This window comes from Rousettus aegyptiacus, unplaced genomic scaffold, assembly GCF_014176215.1.
Source record: "Rousettus aegyptiacus isolate mRouAeg1 unplaced genomic scaffold, mRouAeg1.p scaffold_m13_p_2, whole genome shotgun sequence".
Classification (NCBI taxonomy): Eukaryota; Metazoa; Chordata; class Mammalia; order Chiroptera; family Pteropodidae; genus Rousettus; species Rousettus aegyptiacus.
Window position 1 is genome coordinate 37,358,329 of NW_023416295.1, and position 8,423 is coordinate 37,366,751.

The 8,423-nt window shown below is 34.5% G+C and overlaps 1 pseudogene; it reads right to left on the reverse strand.

Annotated features, from left to right (window-relative positions):
- Positions 1 to 1,987: 1,987 nt before the first annotated feature.
- On the reverse strand, positions 1,988 to 2,320 carry LOC107514043 (annotated as a pseudogene).
- Between the last annotated feature and the right edge of the window lie 6,103 nt (positions 2,321 to 8,423).

An 8,423-nucleotide genomic window follows, 5' to 3' on the forward strand; every position in this document is an offset into this window, starting at 1 on the left:
GTAATATGCCTTCCTTGTGTGTATTAGAAAATGACTTTAAGAGTAAGCTCCTCTCTCTCTTTTTTCCCTACATAATACCTTTCCTCTGGGAGAATTTCTGGACCCATCAGTAAGTAAAAGCAGTAAATATAACTTCATCGGACACCACTGTCTTAGGAAAGAATAGAGGTAGAACCTACAAGGAAGATAATGGCAGTTACTTTCTTATCATCATGTAGGGGCCGGCATTTCTAAACTCACATATCTAGGCATTCTCTACTGCTATCTAACTGTGACTTGGGCTGGCAGAAATAGAAAGGGAATAACTTTCCTGGAAAGGGAATTAGTAATGTTATCGATCACACTTGGAACTGGCTTATTTCACTTAGCATAATGTTTTCAAAGTTCATCCATGCTGTAGCAAATGGCAGAATTTTTTGAGGCTAAATAATATTCCACTGTATTTATATATACCACCTTTTGTTTATCCATTCATCTGTGAACGGGCACTTGGGTTTCTTTCACCTTTTGATTCTTATGAATAATACTGTGTGAACGTGGGTGTACAAATGTCCCTGTGAGATCCTGGTTTTTATTCACAGGTAGAAATTGCTGGGTCTTATGGTAATTCTATTTTTAATTCATTTTTTTAGGAACCCTCACACTGTTTTCCATAATGGCTGCACCATTTTATGTTCCCACCAATAGTGCAAAAGTGTTCCAATTTCTCTATATCCTTGACAACATTTGTTATTTTCTGTTTTTATGAAAGTGTATGATTAATATATGCAGCCTAAATTTTATTTAGGCTCTTGCATATCTTTTAGCTATGCATATATATTTTTATTTGTATTGTAGCCATGTTGGTCAATTAAAAATAAAATGATTTGGATTCGTGACTGACTTAGAAAGGAAAGTTTGTACTAACTTCAGGATAAAAAAAAACCCTCATATTTTTAACTATAATTTTTCACTGAATGCAAAATTCAGTTGATAATTCTTTTTATTCTTTTTTTAGCACTTGAAAATACTCTGCCACTCCATTTTGGCCTCCAATGTTTCTGATGAGGGATTATGTTTTCCTTTTAGATTAGGTGCTTTTTCTCTCTTTCACTCCTTTCAAGACTCTTCCATGTATTTAGTTTTCTGAAAGTTTGACTATGATGCACATTGGCATGAATTTCTTTGAATTTATCCTGTTTGGATTTTGCCCACCTTCTTGAACCTGTAGGTTTATGTCTTTTGACAAATTTAGGAATTTTTTAGTCATTTTTTCCCCATTTTTTACAGCTTTATCGAAATATAATAGACAATTTGTTGCTTATATTTACAGTGTACAATTCAATGAGATTTTTTTTGAATTATAGATGGCATACAATAATATATTAGTTTCAGTTGTACAGCATAGTGATTAGAGATCTATATAACTCACAAAGTGATCACCCCAGTAATTTAGTAACCTCTGCCCTCTTACATTTTATTACAATGTTACTGACAATATTCCTTATGCTATACTTTATATCTCCATGACTATTTTGTTATAACTATCATTTGTACTTAATCCCTTTGTCCTTTTTCACAGGCCCCCCAGCTCCCGCTGCAACCTCTCTCCCATCTAGTGGCCCTCAAAATATACTCTATATCTATGAGTTTGTTTCTATTTTTGTTGTTGTCAGCCATTATTTTTTTTTGATACTTTTTAGCCCCACTCTTTTCTTTCTCTCCTTTTGGGACTCCTCTAATGGAAATGTTAGATATTCTGTTATAACCCCACAAGTCCTTGAGGCTCTGTTCATTCCCTCAACCCCTTCCCCCATTTATTTTCTCTCTGTTTTTCATACTGGGTAATTTCCATTTCTTCATGTTCAAGTTCACTGATTCTTTTCTCTGTCCCCTACATACTGTTGTGAGCTCATTTGTCGAAGTTTTTTTTTAATAGTTATTGTATTATTATTATTATTATTATTTGCCGAATTCAACTTTTTATTAAACATGTTACAAAAGAAGTTTAGTCAAAAAGACCAATACCCATGCCATCATTGAACTCCTCAGATTCTTCTTTCTTACCTTCTCCTCAGGTGGGGCAGCAGCAGTGGAGGGGCAGGACCCCTGCAGGTGAAGCGCCAGCTGTTGAGGCAAGTCCACCAGCCCCTATATTGCAAATGCGGCTCCCAGTGTTGACATTGGCCAGAGCCGTTACAAACAAGGCTGGCCGGAAAGGTTCAGCATTTCCACCAGCTGCCTTAATGAGGGTGTTGATTTTATTCTTCACGACTGTCACATCATCCTCGTGCAGGATGAGGGCTGAGTAGATGCAAGTGAGCTCCAAGAGGGAGGCCATGGTGCAGGCGAGTGCTGGGTAGGCCCTGCCATGCCCACTGCTAGTAGCCAGGTGACATGAGGGCCTCACCCCAATGCTACCCTAGCTTCTCTGGGAGGACTGGGCACCTAACCGCAGCTGAGGAAAGGGCTGATTATTGTATTTTTGAATTCAAAAATTTTTCATTTGAGTTTTCTTTGCCAAAACTTTCTGTTTCTTTGCTAAGACTTTCTATTTTTTTTTCCAGTTGTTTCAAGTGTCTTCGTAATTTCTTGTTCAAGCATTTTTGTGACGAGTGCTTTAAAATCATTGTCAGATAATTCTAACATCTGTGTCATCTGATCGTTGGTGTCTGTTGATTGTGTTTTTTGATTCAAGTAGAGATTTTTTCTGGTCGTTGGTACAACAAGTGATTTTTGATAAAAACCTGGACATCTGGGGTATTGAGTTTTCAGAATTTGGATCTTATTGGGTTTTTAGACTCTTGACCTTCTGTTTTAGCAGGTCTCCCCTGACATCACTCTGATGGGGAATGAGGGGTGGCACCTTATTATTGCCAGGTAGAAGTAGAAATTAAGGTTTCCCACATCACCTTGGTTGATTCCTAGGATGCAGGGGCTATACTCTTTATTATTATTGGGTAAAGGTAAAAAAGTAAGACTTTTTAATAGGCTTTCACTGCTACCGGTCTGGCCGGGAAGGGCAGAGTGCCTCGTTACTGGTCTCCATGCAGCCCGCACTGACACTGGCATGTGGTGGTGCGGGGGGAATGGCATGGCATCGTCACTGCTGAGTGGTGGTGAAAGTCCTGACTTTCCCCTGGGCCTTCTCTGAGTGGAAAGTGTGGCGTGAGAGGTCTACCTTATTAAATAAACCAAATAAAGCGGGGCTTTTTATTTAGTTTTTACTGACACCACCATGAGATTAGTGTTCCTCCTACCTGCCGCTCTGTGACACCATCCCAGGTCCTTCCTTTGGCCTCCCAAGGGTGGAAATCTGGATCCACACTAAGCCTTTGCTGATGTGGGTAAGTGTGGGGGGGTCACAGTTTTTTCCCCCCCTGTGTGGTGTTTGGCTAGAATAGAGTGGTTATTGGCTAAAAATTTTCTGTTTTGCTAGGAAGCCCCTTTCACGTCCTTTGGATAGAGAAAAGAAACTTTTCTTAGCACTGTTTTGGTCTATGCTTGTTGGCATTTCCAGGTCCTTTACTTCTCTAGCACTTAGTCTGGGATATATGAGGCAAAAACAAAGACAAAACCCAGGAATGTCATTGCCACAACCCTCTTTGGGTCCTGAGGCCTAGCCTATCTGTCTTCTCCCCACCTTTCAGCATCCTATACTTGTTTTATACTTCAGTTCCAAGTTACATAGCTGTTCATAATGAGAGTAACAGAAAAAAGTACAGATGATTCTTGTCATTTCTGGTCATTATGTTCTATAAAGTCATTGCAAACACTGAATTAGCAAATACTGAACCACTATTCCTATAGGAAATACAGAGTTAGGGTCCTGTGAACCTCTGGTCTCAATATTTTCATCAATTGATCAATATATTAGCTTGTTTTATGCTTAGAGTCACTTTACTTAATATGTATTGTTGATTCATTAACATTTAGTTTATGTCCCACAGCACTATAACTCATTCCTGAACAGACCTTATCCAACATATGTTTTCTCTGTTAGGTACATCGTAACTTCCTTGAATTTAAGAACACTAGACAATGTTTAATACTTGGGGGCTATTTTAAATAGCAAAATTACCAATGAAAAGCATAAACTGCAAAAAAAAAAAGTCTAAAGAGACTGTAAGGATGATATTTGTTTGCAGAATAAGAACTAAAACAATTAGACAGTGTCATTTTGTTTGCTGTCAGCTGGGTATATGTACATTGGGTGACTCAAATATTTGTTTACTCTGCACATGTCTGCAAATGACTGCAAAAGCACCATGAATATTGATTTCAGGGTTGCAAATCATTTTTAGAGAGTAGCCCAATTCATAAACATAAAATTGGCAAATATGTGAGTTGATTGTATATCTATTCCATTTCCAGATGTCGAAGTCAGCTATCACTTTTATAATTTTATATTTATATTTAACTTTTTATTTATTTTGTTTTCTGAGTTATACTGAGTATTTATTAAACACCTTTAATGTTCAGGTCAGTGTTAAATATCAACTCATCAGGACAGGTTATATAGCTGGGAAGATACATTTCCTAATATGGGAAGGTTAGTGTACCACTAAAATACTTCCCAGCCAACTGATTCACCATCTCCTGTTTATAATACGGAATTAAACAGTCTGGACCATTTATTTTAATTTCTCATTATAAGTAGTCATGAACAATGCTAAATAAGAGATCCAAGTTCAAGTACTTTCTTCTTTCCACATTATTATTCTTATTTTCATTTCTCATGTAAAAATTAACCTCCCAAATTTAAGATTATAAGTTACTATAAAGTACTACAGTCACCATGACCTTTTATAGTTGAAAATATCTGAAAAAATATATAATTATATATTTTGTAAATGCATAGTCTGAAGTCTTTTGTGAAATCCCTTGTGAAATTCAACTGTTGACTGTGATTAGAATACATTCAAAAGTATAATTAGATTGCATCATCACCATCACTTGCTTAGATGTAGTGATGAAACGTGTTTACGTGTCTGAAACTGGCTTATTGTATTACATTCTTCTGTGGGCTTGCCAGAAACAGTAGTCACTATTTTGCAGTTGGTTTCAGATTCAGTTGCTACAATACAAGTATAGAAGCAATGGCTTATCCTAATTATATTGATCCAGTTTAATCTTTCCATTTATAGTATATTACATATTGGGTTGAATTAAAGACTATGGATTGGTTTCAACATATAAGCGATTTCAAAATCACACATTTATGATCCTCCTCTACAACTTGATAATCATATTTTATCATTGTATCCATCCCAAAGGTGTTTTTAGATCTCTAAACTCGCACTGAATCTTATTTCCAAAAAGGCAGGAAAAATTGTTCTTAAAAAACATTTTTTTAAAAAATAAAACAAAAGTTATGTCATCTCCAAAGATACTTTTTGACTTTACTTATTTTAAAATTCAATTTATTTAAACTAAGAAATAAGAACAAAACAAAAAGTACCCTAAAACAGTTCACCTACTTCTGCTACCTCCCTATCAGCACCTCTGGTAACAGAGAGCATTTTGGTAGCTCTTTAAATCATTGGAATTTTTTTTAATATCGTGATTTTAACTTTATTTTTTTCTATAGAGAGCCAGTTGACTCAACACTTTATAATGAAGTCATTTATGACAACCATTTCAAGTTGTTCTTTTTGTTCTCACTTTTTTCTTTAGTAGAAGTTCCATTTTTAGTTGACCATATAGCTGCTTAGTGTATGACTACATTTCTCAGTCTTTTGATTAAAATACTGTTGAATATAAGCAGAAATTTTGTATTTACCTTTTTAGACGTTTACTTAAAATAGGAATGGATCCTTCTTAGTCTGATCCTTTTTTTATTAAAAAATTATTGGGTGACATTGATTAATAAAGTCAAATAAATTTGTTCCTTTATTCTCCTCGCAGAAATGCCTGTGTGTTTTTGGAGCTCTAGGGTCTGTGAGTGAGAAGCACATACTGAGCACAGCTGAGCAGCAAAATATCCTGCCTGATTTGATGAAGATCCTGTGTAATATTCCGATTGTCTTCCTCCAAATTTCTTTTATGTATAAGAAAAATTAGCTTTTATCTCATTAAAACTAGATTTTTGTTTTTGTTTTTTTTGGTTTTATCAGTTGTAGCAAACCTAAACTGACAGTAGATCCTGTATGTAATGATTAAAAACAAAACAAACAGAATTTTTTTAATTTCTAAACTTCACAACATATATGTGGTAGTTTCCAAACTTTCTATACTGTTATATTCATAATTTTGTAAATGTCTTCATAAACCTGATACTGCTTAAGATTCTTTATATTTACAGCATATTTAAATATCTGGTGGGGTATAATTTACATAATAACCTTTCTCGACATTTTCTTGGCTAGACTTGTGAATTTTCTTTTCATAAATTTTAGAATCTATTTGACTAATTTTCAGGAGATGACCATGTTTTCACCTAAAACATGAGGGAGATGAAATTTTGGTTAGATTATATTGAATTTACTCTAAATTTATATATTTCGCAATTAAAAATTTTCTCATTTAATAAGTATACTACTTTATTTATTGGGGTCTTCCTTTTTGCCTTTCAGTAAAGCTTTATAGATTTCTTTATGTAGATTTTATACAATCTTAATCAGGTTTCTTAGGTATTCTTTAGTTTTGAGTGATGCTGGCATGGGGTGCTTTCCCCATGATCCTTTCTAATTATGTATTTACGGAGCATAAGCCAGCTGTCAGTTTTTGTGTGTTGAATATGTATCTGGGAATCTTGTTTCATTTTTTTATTTACTCTAGGACTTATTAATTTATGTTTCAAATATAAACAGTGACTATCTTGTTCCTTTCAAGTATTTACATTTTGTTTATTTTTCTGGAGCTGAAACATCGAGTGGGTTATCTTTTCGATATTTTCAGTGTGCAGTTCTTAAACTAATTACTCAATAAAATTATCTCACTTAATCTTAACATGCACCTGAAGTAGAAGCCACGATTATGTCTGTTGTGCTAATGAGGAAATAGAGGGGACTGGTTTAGAAAGAGACATTTTGTATATGTCACAGTAGGCATGTGAAGGTGAAATTTTTTTATATATTAGTTTCCAGTATATAATACAATGGTTAGACGTTTATATAGTTTATGAGGAGATCTCGCAATTACTCTAGTACCCATCTGGTACTCTACATAGCCATTACAATAATATTGACTATATATCCTATACTGTGCTCTATACCTCCTGTTTTGTAACTACTAATTCGTAATTCTTCATCTCTTCACTTTTGTACCCATACCCCCAACTCTGCTACCCTCTGGCAATCACATTCGTTCTCTATATCTGTGAGTCTGTTTTCATTTAGTTCATTTCTTCAGTTTTTTAGATTCTACATATAAGTGAAATCATATGGTATTTGTCTTTCTCTGACTTAGTTCACTCAGTATAATACCCTCTAGGTCCATCCATGTTGTTGCAGATGGTAAGATTTCTCTCTCTCTCTCTTTTTTTATGGCTGAGTAATATTCCATTGTATATATTTACCATAACTTCTTTAATCAGTCATCTGTTGATGGGCATTTCAGTTGCTTCCATATCTTGGCTATTATGAAAAGCACTGGAGTGAAAATACAGGTGCATAAATCTTTAAGAATTAGTGTTTTGTTTTTCTTTGGATAAATACCCAGAAGTGGAACTTCTGGATCAAACAAAAGGTAGTTCTATTTTTAATTTTTTTTGAGAAATCTCCAATCTGTTTTCTATAGTGGCTATACCAATTTGCAGTCCCCTCACAATTTTATTATTATGAGAGTTCTCTTTTTTTTTCACATTCTCACCAGCCCTTGTCGTTTGTTGATTTATTGGTGATAGCCATTCTGACAAGTGTGATGTCTCACTGTACTTTTAATTTGCATTTCTCTGATAATTAGTGATCTTGAGAATCTTTTTATATGTCTATTGACCATCTATATTTCCTCTTTAAAGAATTATCTATTCAGGTCTTTTACCCATTTTTTAATTGCATTATTTATTCTTTTAGTGTTGAGTTATACTGGTTCTTTATAATTTGGATATTAACCCCTTATTAGATGTATCATAGGCAAATATCTTCTCCTATTCAGTAGGTTGTCTTTCTTTGTTGTTGATGGTTTTCTTTGCTGTGCATAAACTTTATAGCTTGATATAATCCCATTTGTTTATTTTTTCTTTTGTTTCTCTTGCCCGAAGAGATATATCAGAAAAAAAAAAAATTACTAATAGCAATGTCAGAGAGTTTACTGCCTCTGTGTTCTTTTAGGAGTTTTATGCTTTCATGTCTGACATTTAAGCCTTTAATCCATTCTGAGTTCACTCATGTATATGGTATAGGAAGGTGGTCCAGTGTCAATTTTTCTTTTTTTCTTTTTGCATATATCTCTCCAGTTTTCTCAACACCATTGATTGAATAGACTGTCTTGCCTCCTTTGTC